Source organism: Hordeum vulgare, chromosome 5H (assembly GCF_904849725.1).
Source record: "Hordeum vulgare subsp. vulgare chromosome 5H, MorexV3_pseudomolecules_assembly, whole genome shotgun sequence".
Classification (NCBI taxonomy): domain Eukaryota; kingdom Viridiplantae; phylum Streptophyta; class Magnoliopsida; order Poales; family Poaceae; genus Hordeum; species Hordeum vulgare.
This window is the reverse complement of record NC_058522.1, coordinates 573,058,948-573,071,161: the sequence shown is the minus strand read 5'-3', so window position 1 is coordinate 573,071,161 and position 12,214 is coordinate 573,058,948.

The following is a 12,214-nucleotide window of genomic DNA, read 5'->3' as shown; positions in this document are numbered from 1 at the left end:
TTAATCAAATTACTTGCTAAACTCCCACTCAAAAAGTACATCTCTCTAGTCATTTGAGTGGTTCATGATCCACTTACACTAGCTCAAGTCCGATCATCACGTGAGTTGAGCATAGTTTCAGTGGTAAGCATCCCCATGCTAATCATATCATCTATATGATTCATGATCGACCTTTCGGTCTCATGTGTTCTGAGGCCATGTCTGCAGATGCTAGGCTCGTCAAGCTTAACCCGAGTGTTCCGCGTGCGCAACTGTTTTGCACCCATTGTATGTGAACGTTGAGTCTATCACACCCGATCATCACGTGGTGTCTCAAAACGACGAACTGTAGCAACCGTGCACAGTCGGGGAGAACACAATTTCGTCTTGAAATTTTTAGTGAGAGATCACCTCATAATGCTACCGTCGTTCTAAGCAAAATAAGGTGCATAAAAGGATTAACATCACATGCAATTCATAAGTGACATGATATGGCCATCATCACGTGCTCCTTGATCTCCATCACCAAAGCACCGACACGATCTTCTTGTCACCGGCGCCACACCATGATCTCCATCAACGTGTCGCCATCGGGGTTGTCGTGCTACTCATGCTATTACTACTAAAGCTACATCCTAGCAATATAGTAAACGCATCTGCAAGCACAAACATTAGTATAAAGACAACCCTATGGCTCCTGCCGGTTGTCGTACCATCGACGTGCAAGTCGATATTATCTATTACAACATGATCATCTCATACATCCAATATATCACATCACATCGTTGGCCATATCACATCACAAGCATACCCTGCAAAAACAAGTTAGACGTCCTCTAATTTTGTTGTTGCATGTTTTACGTGGTGACCATGGGTATCTAGTAGGATCGCATCTTACTTACGCAAACACCACAACGGAGATATATGAGTTGCTATTTAACCTCATCCAAGGACCTCCTCGGTCAAATCCGATTCAACTAAAGTTGGAGAAACTGACACCCGCCAGTCATCTTTGAGCAACGGAGTTACTCGTAGCGATGAAACCAGTCTCTCGTAAGCGTACGAGTAATGTCGGTCCGAGCCGCTTCGATCCAACAATACCGCGGAATCAAGAAAAGACTAAGGAGGGCAGCAAAACGCACATCACCGCCCACAAAAACTTTTGTGTTCTACTCGAGAAGACATCTACGCATGAACCTAGCTCATGATGCCACTGTTGGAGAACGTCGCATGGGAAACAAAAATTTTCCTACGCGCACGAAGACCTATCATGGTGATGTCCATCTACGAGAGGGGATGTGTGATCTACGTACCCTTGTAGACCGTACAGCAGAAGCGTTAGTGAACGCGGTTGATGTAGTGGAACGTCCTCACGTCCCTCGATCCGCCCCGCGAACCGTCCCACGATCTAGTGCCGAACGGACGGCACCTCCGCGTTCAGCACACGTACAGCTCGACGATGATCTCGGCCTTCTTGATCCAGCAAGAGATACGGATAGGTAGATGAGTTCTCCGGCAGCGTGACGGCGCTCCGGAGGTTGGTGGTGATCTTATCTCAGCAGGGCTCCGCCCGAGCTCCACAGAAACGCGATCTAGAGGAAAAACCGTGGAGGTATGTGGTCGGGCTGCCGTGGAAAAGTCGTCTCAAATCAGCCCTAAAACCTCCGTATATATAGGGGGAAGAGGGGGAGCCTTGCCTTGGGGTCCAAGAACCCTCAAGGGCTTTGGCCGAGCCAAGGGGGGCAACCCTCCCCTTCCAAACCGAGTCCAACTAGGTTTGGAAGGAGGAGTCCTTCCCCCTTTTCCCACCTCCTCTTTTTTTTTCTCTTTGATTTTCTTCCTATGGCGCATAGGGCCTTCTTGGGCTATCCCACCAGCCCACTAAGGGCTGGTGCGCCACCCCCAAGGCCTATGGGCTTCCCTGGGATGGGTTGCCCCCCCCCCGGTGAACTCCCGGAACCCATTCGTCATTCCCGGTACATTCCCGGTAACTCCGAAAACCTTCCGGTAATCAAATGAGGTCATCCTATATATCAATCTTTGTTTCTGGACCATTCCGGAAACCCTTGTGACGTCCGTGATCTCATCCGGGACTCCGAACAACATTCGGTAACCAACCATATAACTCAAATACGCATAAAACAACGTCGAACCTTAAGTGTGCAGACCCTGCGGGTTCGAGAACTATGTAGACATGACCCGAGAGACTCCTCGGTCAATATCCAATAGCGGGACCTGGATGCCCATATTAGATCCTACATATTCTACGAAGATCTTATCGTTTGAACCTCAGTGCCAAGGATTCATATAATCCCGTATGTCATTCCCTTTGTCCTTCGGTATGTTACTTGCCCGAGATTCGATCGTCAGTATCCGTATACCTATTTCAATCTCGTTTACCGGCAAGTCTCTTTACTCATTCCGTAATACAAGATCCCGCAACTTACACTAAGTCACATTGCTTGCAAGGCTTGTGTGTGATGTTGTATTACCGAGTGGGCCCCGAGATACCTCTCCGTCACACGGGGTGACAAATCCCAGTCTCGATCCATACTAACTCAACGAACACCTTTGGAGATACCTGTAGAGCATCTTTATAGTCACCCAGTTACGTTGCGACGTTTGATACACACAAAGTATTCCTCCGGTGTCAGTGAGTTATATGATCTCATGGTCATAGGAACAAATACTTGACACGCAGAAAACAGTAGCAACAAAATGACACGATCAACATGCTACGTCTATTAGTTTGGGTCTAGTCCATCACGTGATTCTCCTAATGACGTGATCCAGTTATCAAGCAACAACACCTTGTTCATAATCAGAAGACACTGACTATCTTTGATCAACTGGCCAGCCAACTAGAGGCTTGCTAGGGAGAGTGTTTTGTCTATGTATCCACACATGTATATAAGTCTTCATTCAATACAATTATAGCATGGATAATAAACGATTATCTTGATACAAGAAATATAATAATAACTATATTTATTATTGCCTCTAGGGCATAATTCCAACAAAATCATCGCCCACAACTTTTGTGTTCTACTCATGCATAGAATCTACGCATAGAAAACCTGGCTCGGATGCCACTGTTGGGCAACGTAGCATAAATTCAAAAAAATTCCTAGGCATATTTAGAACTTCCTATGGAGAGACCAGCAACGAGAGAGGGGTAAGAGCATCTTCATACCTTTGAAGACCGCTAAGCGGAAGCGTTACTAGAACGCGGTTGATGGAGCCGTACTCGCAGCGATTCAGATCGCGGTGTGATTCCGATCTAGTGCCGAACTACGGCACCTCCGCGTTCAACACACGTGCAGCCCGATGACGTCTCCTGCACCTTGATCCAACAAGGAGGAGGGAGAGGTTGGGGAAGAACTCCAGCAGCACAACGGCATGGTGCGGATGGAGAGACGAGGTATCCCGGCAGGGCTTCGCCAAGCACCGGCAGAGAGGAGGAGGAAGAAGGGCAGGGCTGCGTCGAGGGAGAGGGAGAAGTTTGTCTCCCAAAGGGCCAAAACCCCTCTCTATTTATAGGAGGAGGGGGAGGGGGGTGCGCCACCCCTAGGGTTCCCCCCTAGGTGGTGCGGCAGCCACCAGATGGGAGGGGGCGGCGGCCAGGGCAGGGAAAGGGGGGCGCCCTAGGTGGGCCTTGGGCCTCCCCTGCGCCTAGGGTTCCCCCCTTCCCCCTTCTCTGATGCGCATGGGCTGGGTGGGTGGCGCACCAGCCCACCTAGGGGCTGGTTCCCTTCCCCACTTAGCCCATCTAGCCTCCTGGGGTCGTTGCCCCCCTTCGGTGGACCCCGAGGGCCACCTCCGGTGGTCCCGATACGTTACCGGTGATGCCCGAAACACTTCCGGTGTCCGAAACCATCCGTCCTATATATCAATCTTTACCTCCGGACCATTCCAGAGCACCTCGTGACGTCTGGGATCTCATCTGGGACTCCAAACAACTTTCGATAACCTCGTATAACAATTTCCTATAACCCTAGCGTCATCGAACCTTAAGTGTGTAGACCCTACGGGTTCGGGAGACAGGCAGACATGACCGAGACACCTCTCCGGACAATAACCATCAGTGGGGTCTGGATACCCATGGTGGCTCCCACTTGCTCCACGATGATCTCATCGGATGAACCACGATGTCAAGGATTCAATCAATCCCGTATACGATTCCCGTTGTCTGTCGGTATAGAACTTGCTCGAGATTCGATCGTCGGTATACCTATACCTTGTTCAATCTCGTTGCCGGTAAGTCTCTTTACTCGTTCCGTAGCACGTCATCGTGTGACTAACTCCTTAGTCACATTGAGCTCATGATGATGTTCTACCGAGTGGGCCCAGAGATACCTCTCCGTCACACGGAGTGACAAATCCCGATCTCGATTCGTACCAACCCAACAGACACTTTCAGAGGTACCCGTAGTGCACCTTTATAGTCATCCAGTTACGTTGTGACGTTTGATACACCCAAAGCACTCCTACGGTATCCGGGAGTTGCACAATCTCACGGTCGAAGGAAAAGACACTTGACATTAGAAAAGCTTTAGCATACGAACAATACGATCTAGTGATATGCTTAGGTTTGGGCCTTGTCCATCACATCATTCCCCCAATGATGTGATCCCGTTATCAATAACATCTAATGCCCATGATCAGGAAACCATGATCATCTATTGACTAACGAGCTAGCCAACTAGAGGCTTGCTAGGGACACATTGTGATCTATTTATTCACACATGTATTACTGTTTCCTGTTAATACAATTATAGCATGAACAATAGACGATTATCATGAACAAGGAAATATGATAATAACCATTTTATTATTGCCTCTAGGGCATATTTCTAATATTTGACGCAGAGATTCACTCCGGCAACATGCACCTCGGGTTCAACATGTTCGAGCCCGTCGACGAGGCCGCCCGAACACACGACGCGGCGGCATGATGTCTCAGATGGCCTTGGACAGAGATGAACTTCCACTAACATGTTCACGTGACAGCGGCCTCAGACATAGATGAACTTTCACGACATGTCCATGTGACAGCAGGCACAAGATGGTGCGCCTCCCCGCGTATGGTCACTGAGGAGGACCGCTGCGTCCAGCGGATCGGGATCGTTGCCTCATCATCACCGAGAGGGACGAGGCCACCATCATGGAGTGATGCGTGTGCTTCCTGGCAGACTTCGTCGCTGAGAACGAGTTCTGGGCGTAGAGGAGGGCAGAGCGAAACTAGGACAAGCGTCGTCGCAAGGCACTGACAATTTTTCAGATAGGCAACCTGGAGACAAGCTGGGACTCGAACGATTCTCGATGGGAGGACGCGCTTCTTTTGTTGTGAGACTACACCATTCAGGACGAGGAGGAGGAGGAGGAGTCTAGGTATATTTTATTTTATTAGCATGTGTTTATGAATTTGAATTTGCTTGTTAGTTTGTATTTGTATTTTAATGTTTTCCTATGAACTATTTGTATTTGAATTTTAATGTTTGTTATTGCATTTTTGTGTATGTTTGGACGCGTGTTGTATTATTATCATGCCTGTTGAAACGCTTTTGTGGCGTGTTAAATTTTGCAGCATCTAAAAAAGTTATCACAAGCGCGCGTTAAAAATGCAATTTTGATGTTTAAATATTTATTGCACGTCGTGCATGTGTGTGTTTGTTGGAGATGCTCTAATACTAGAAGTTAGAATCGATGAACCACTAAAAAACATTACTTAACACTAGTAAAAATGCCCGTGCGTTGCAATGGGAGAATAAAAGGTACGGACATGAGGCTTCGTGACATAGATATTGTAGTGGTGCAATACTTATCTTGTAATTTTTTAGCATTAAATCACTCTTATTTCTTAATTACAATATACTGTGAATAATAATTGTTCTACTCCATAGCTCACAAATAATTGGTTTAAAAAAATTAGCCATTATTTAGTTCGGGAAATCAGCCAAAAAGTTGATAGTACTTCTAAAATTATTTAATAAACAAAATTTGTGCCCTGGTTAACATGTTTCCTACCATAAATTATTTTACAGTGTAAGATTATTCAAACAATAATAGATGTTCCAGCCTTTTGTCAATGCACGACAGAGTAGAGGCCAAGTACACATTGATAAAGAATGGGATTATCAGTGTTATGTATGGCTGGATGGATATTACCTACAAAATATTCAACACAAATAAACATATCTTCTTTGCTCAATGTAGGTTCACCAATCAAACCTGAAGAATTCCATAAGAAATCAATCTTTGACTTCACATGGAATGGAACTTCATATGCACATTAATTATTGTATAGAACTGCTAGAACAAACATGTTCAACTCATTAGTTTTCGGCACTGGATAAACTCATAATCTTACTTATAGACTGAAATGTATGATGCTTATAAACCGAAACATTTTTTACAGCAGATAAAAAAGAATGTACAGGGACTGCGAGTGGCATAAATATAATTGATGGTTATATGAATCAATCATGACCTAAGGAAGTGACACACATATGCAAGTATCTAATAATAAAAATCCATATGAAAGATAACCTCTATTGATTCAACTATTGCCAGTTCCACTCCTTTGTTTCAATAGCAACGGCCACTCAGTCTATCACATCCCTTTTGTCATAGATCAATAGAAGGCTAAATGGATACACATTTATGTGGGCCTACTCCTATCACAGTTTACATAGGAAAAAACTGACATTACATATGGCTACATAATGAGGTTCATTTGCATCATCATGTGCTTACATTGAAATATGGTAGCAGAAAATAGAAAGATTCCCATTTGTTGTTTTGGCACAACAGAAAATACAGTGCATATACCTATACTCAACACCGGCTATCATGGTCACCCTCATCTTGATTGAGTACCGATGAAGAGCAACACCAAGTTGAGTAAAACCAACAAACTTTGGTACTGTCTGCTGGCTTTCTAGCGACTAACTTCAGTCCTCATCTGAACATATCTCAATATTCTAAACTTAAAATCAACAGATCTACAACATGCATGTTTGTGTATAACCTATCTGCAAGCAATATTTTTTTAAGGATTACATCAAGACTTAGGCTGACATCAAGGCTGCATCGTGTTCCTTCCAGAGCACATCATGTTGTTGGTCCAGGACACGATCCACAACCACAAGGTCTCCATGAGCTTTAGCAATATTGGCTAGTTCATGAGCCAACCCATTGTTTGTCCTTCTGACAGTCCTCTTGTGATATGACTATTTAAAACTCAGCACCGATTTAATGCCAATAATAATTGGGTAGGACAATGATTTGCTTATAGGATCTCCTTTCCCGACTGGGCAGTCGATCTCCAGCACCAGGGAGCCTGAAATACGTTAAACAATTCCTTCACTCCAACCAGATTATCGCTAGCTTTGGCCTCCTTGACAGTTCTGCATGCTCACGGCAGCCTATTAGCAAGCAATTTTTGCATCTCTTGTACTCCATGCACATAGTTAACGTAATCATAGCATTGTAGGCCAAAAAAATGAATCCATATGTAATCTGAATCTTCACTGAACTTTTCAGGTTTGATCGGCCATGGCAAGGAAACCGTGCGCCCGTCAGAAACAGAGGAGAACGCTGACCGTCGAAAAACGATGACGGCGACGCACGCACCGAAGAGGAAGTCCCGGTCCCGGCGGGAGGGCGGACGCTTGTCGGAGGTGCCGGCGCCGGCGCCGCTGTGGCCCTTCTTGCGGAAGATGTTGGACATGAAGGACTTCTCCTTCTTGCCATTCTTGGCGAGCTCGTCGGCGGAGGCGGGCTTGGGGATGTCGCGGGGGACGGCATTGCTGCTGAGGCTTGTGGGGCTATGCATGTTGATTCTCTTGAAAGTAATGAACGGAGAATGAGGATGAGGGGTGCCGCACATGGAGCCATGGAGGGGAGATAGTGAGAGCATGGAGAGGATAATGGACTGACCAGCGCCGCCCTCCGTCGCCGAGGTTGCTCCGCCGCCTGCCGTCGCGTCGACCGGCGGCCGGCGTAATGCCGGATCCAGGGTCATCTGGTTCGGTCGCCTCTTGGCGGCTTGGATCGGGAGGCAAGGGCGTCGGCCGGGGCAGTACCGGATCGAGCGTTGCCGGGGTCGTCCGCCCGGTGGCGGCTGGGATCGGGAGGGGAGGGGCAGCTCGTGCCGCCGCATCGCCCCAGCCGCTCGAGCCGCCGGTTGACCCGATCCAGATTCATGTGAAAAAGGATCGCAACTTAAGTAGGGAAAACTACAGGGGGTTTTGTGTAAGAACGAAACGTTCGCTCAAAGTATCCACTTAAAACAGGACTGCGGGTTAATTACCCGAAACGACAGGGATGTTTTCGCAAAAAAGCCACGACGGACGACCAGAAACCCTATTCGCTTTATTATTACTAGCAAAACATGCCCGTGCGTTGCATCGGGAGAAAAAAATTATCCTTCATACACACACCCGATGTCATTAAGGAATTATGAAATATTTCTCGATGTTGCATTCCAAACAACATGATAAGGGACGATTTCTGAAGTGTACTCAAGGTGTTTCAAATTTATTTTAGTTGCAACACATGCATAGTAGACTGTTCCAATGAAAAGAATCAATCTATAAGGACATGCACACTCAATGTTCAAGGTTGCATATCAACATCGATTTGGTTACCCCTGCAAAAAACGTCGATATTGTTAAAAAAAATTTATAGGCAGAATTTAAAACAATATGAAAATCAACATTAATCCACTTGTTAACATATAAGCTCATATCAATAGTTGAAGTACAATCATCGTACAGAGGTCAGTTATTGTGCACAGTGCGATCTAGAAAGGATGATCATATGCATGTTGTAACCTTTAACATATGGTAGCTGATAGATACATCCGTATTTACAAAATCTAAACCAACATTTTTGTGGTGAAGGTAAAATATATTAATCATTTCCAAAATACCCCATATAAAGAAGGTATTAGTTAACGTTGCACTCCAAACCTAATTTTAGAAATTATTAACATGCAAGATCATGGCATATTTGAAATCTACACATTTTCTGACGAATTTTCATATGTAACTTGTTAAATTTCGAGTTAGGATTTAAAATGTATGAATATTTTAAAAAGTATTTGAATATGTCGTATAAAAGAAAAAATAAACAAAGGAAGAAGAAAATTGTGACACCCAGGGATCAAACTCACGTGTTTTTTATGAAACGTGAGGCTCTAGCCACTGGGGTATCCGCTTGATAGTGCCAATATAACGGACCGGTTGATAATAAACGCAGGGCCCATCGACTTGACGAGGAAAAAGTGAACCGTTTTTTCTAACTTACGGATGGCATGGTGGATAATTTATGCTAACTTTAAGGGCAATATAAATGACGGACGACCAGAAATCGTATTTGCTTTATTATTAGGTATATATATATATATATATATATATATATATATATATATATATATATATATATATATATATATATATAGTACAAATGCCCGTGCATTGCATCGGGCGAAAAAAAGGCATAACCTGCTACATGTGTTATTGTGCATCATTATTTATATATAATTTTAATAAATCAATCAGATTGTTAAACATGAAAATTTCCTTAATTCTAATAAAACCTAATTCTTTGATTAAATATAATATTTTTGTAAGAATAATTAAAGTTGTTATAAAAAAATTAACATTTCTGAAAAAACATTTTAAACAGATTTTTAAAATATTTATTATTTAGTTTTACATTTAGAAAATTTTAATTGTACATTTTCAACTTGTTACTTTTTAATAAAATGTAAAGTTTTTTTTTGGGAAGTTTTATGTTTTTTTAAGTATGAACTTTTTTTGAAACAAAAAAGATTGTGAAAGTATCTATAAAACTTTGAACATTTTTAAGCTATATTTATTTTGTTAAGGTTTTTCACAGCATAGTTTTTTAGGGCATTTTTTTATAAAGTTTTACAGATAGTTGGTTGTTTGGTTGGGAAGAGTTTGTCATTATCTTTAACTATTTTGGCTACGCCCAAACAAAACACTTGACGTAGACATAAGATGTAACCTTGAACAAGCATCTCGCGATCCAACATTGATGTGGAGCACGCTGCCCTCCACATCGCGTTGAGCAGGTCGCTGCAGGAGCAAGGCAACCCCGATGGTGCCAAATATTCTTCCACCGGGCTCGTTGCTCGTCGACACAGCACCGACGACGTCGCCGGCCCTTCTCGCCCGACGCACAGCTCTGGTCGCTCCGCTCCGTTAGGCCAGGTATGTCACCCACCTCGAGCACCCTGTGCTTCGGAAGCGGTGCCCGGCCACTGCGGTGTCCTCGTATCCGTGTCGGGGCTGGGGCGCACGAGGATGCCCGAATCCGAGGCATGTGCAGCCCGACGCGAGCAGTAGTGGGAGAGGGAGAGGTGGGAGGCGCGGGTCGCGTGCCATTTGACCGCAAGCGCGCCGGTCGACCCTAACGACGCGCCCGTCGTGTCGGTCCTTCGTCTCTCTCTCATGATGGCGAAGACGGATGCGTGCCATCTCCACCACAAGAATGCCGACGCGTTGTGACTCGCCATCGAGATGTTGGAGCGCGAGGTAAACAAAGAGGCGACGACAAAGGCGAAGGCGGCCCGCCATGCGAAGGAGCGGGACACCATGATCCGCAGGTTGTCGGGCATGAGGTGCAGCTCTAACTCCGACCTCATGAATGGCTTCACTTCTAGCTTCGACGACGACGCTCATCACACGCCGACGCCTACACGGAGGACGGGCACAACCGCGTCGACAACCGGAAGTGGAAGGGGCCGGCGAGAAAATGGTGATTTTCTCCGCCCTTCGCCCTTGTGTTTATATTTTAACTATGTTTTAATTAGTTTACACTATCCGTAATTAAAATTAAGATACGATGAAGTTAAACAGCGGCTAACTAAATTGTATGCTAGCAGGATATCTAGTTGTAGGCAAGAGAAAAAGAGCAATATGTAGCAGCAGCCACATCACATCTTTTAAAAAATCAGACAACACACAATCTCACCGAAGATTCCTTTTTCACCACTCCGTTATTTTCTTCTCCACACATCCACCAGACATGTCGGCCTTTTTCAAGATCTTCTCCTGCAGAGCGAGGGTCAGAGGCGGCCTGAATCCTCAAAGGAAATCGATCAAGCAATCGGAAGCGGCACATCGGTCGATCGGGGCGTGGTCCGTTACCGTTGCGTCCCGCTGCTTCGGCTTGCACGGCTTGGACGCCGCCGCCGCCTTCTTCTTGCCCTGGGTCATGGGGGTCTTCTCGCATAGAGCCGGCGTGGAGAGGAGTCAGCGGCTGAGGCTGTGGCGGCCGGCGGGACCTAGCCAGTCCTCCATTTCATCCAGAGATGACCATTGATTCCATTGATTTCTTCAGAAGATGGGCGAGCTTGGAGAAGGCGCGCCACCACCGGCGGTCCGGCACCACCAGATCTCCTCCCGCGCGCAGGCCGGCCTTCAGCCAGGAGCCCATACGCAGCGAGTCGCGTTGCAACTGGCTGATGAACGCCAGATCTAGCGACCAACTGAGTGCCACTGTGCACCGGTCCTGCTGCTCCATCACGTGGCAAGGAGGCGGTCATTCCTTCTCCGAGCTCCGCGGCCTGCAATGGTAGCTCCTCTGCCCCCTCCTCGCTCGACCGCGTTGCGTCATTAAGAGCGGAGCGGGTTGATTTCAAGAAACTATAAGGGGTTGTTTGTAAATATGCGCGAAAAAACGGTTCGGTGTGCCTTACAGAAGGACTGCGAGTTAATTACTTGAAAAGACAGGGACTTTTCTACAAAAAGGCCACGACGGACGACAGAAGCGCTCGGCACTTTATTATTACTAGCACAATGCCCGTGCGATTGCAACGGCAGTATAAGTGTCCACAAGACTGAAGCTCTTCTTTCTTAGTGATCAATGACTCATCACTAGTAAGGCTACCATGTTTTGACTTTTGAGGTGCATGCACCATGTTTTGATTATAACGCATGTGCTTCGCTATGTTGAAAATGTCATCTGCCATGCGCTCGCAAGTGATCTCATAATTATTTTGGACGGACGTACACAAAAAAATAGTACCACTTTGAATAGTAAGATATTAAAAATAACATGGATGAATGGATAATTTGTTTTCAAAAAACGCACGTTGCTTTATTAGTAGGTATAGGGTGCTCTTGAATAAATTTAGTATCCCAAAAATGTAACATTGTTTGAGACATATGGAATACATCGCATATAGAAATACAGTAGA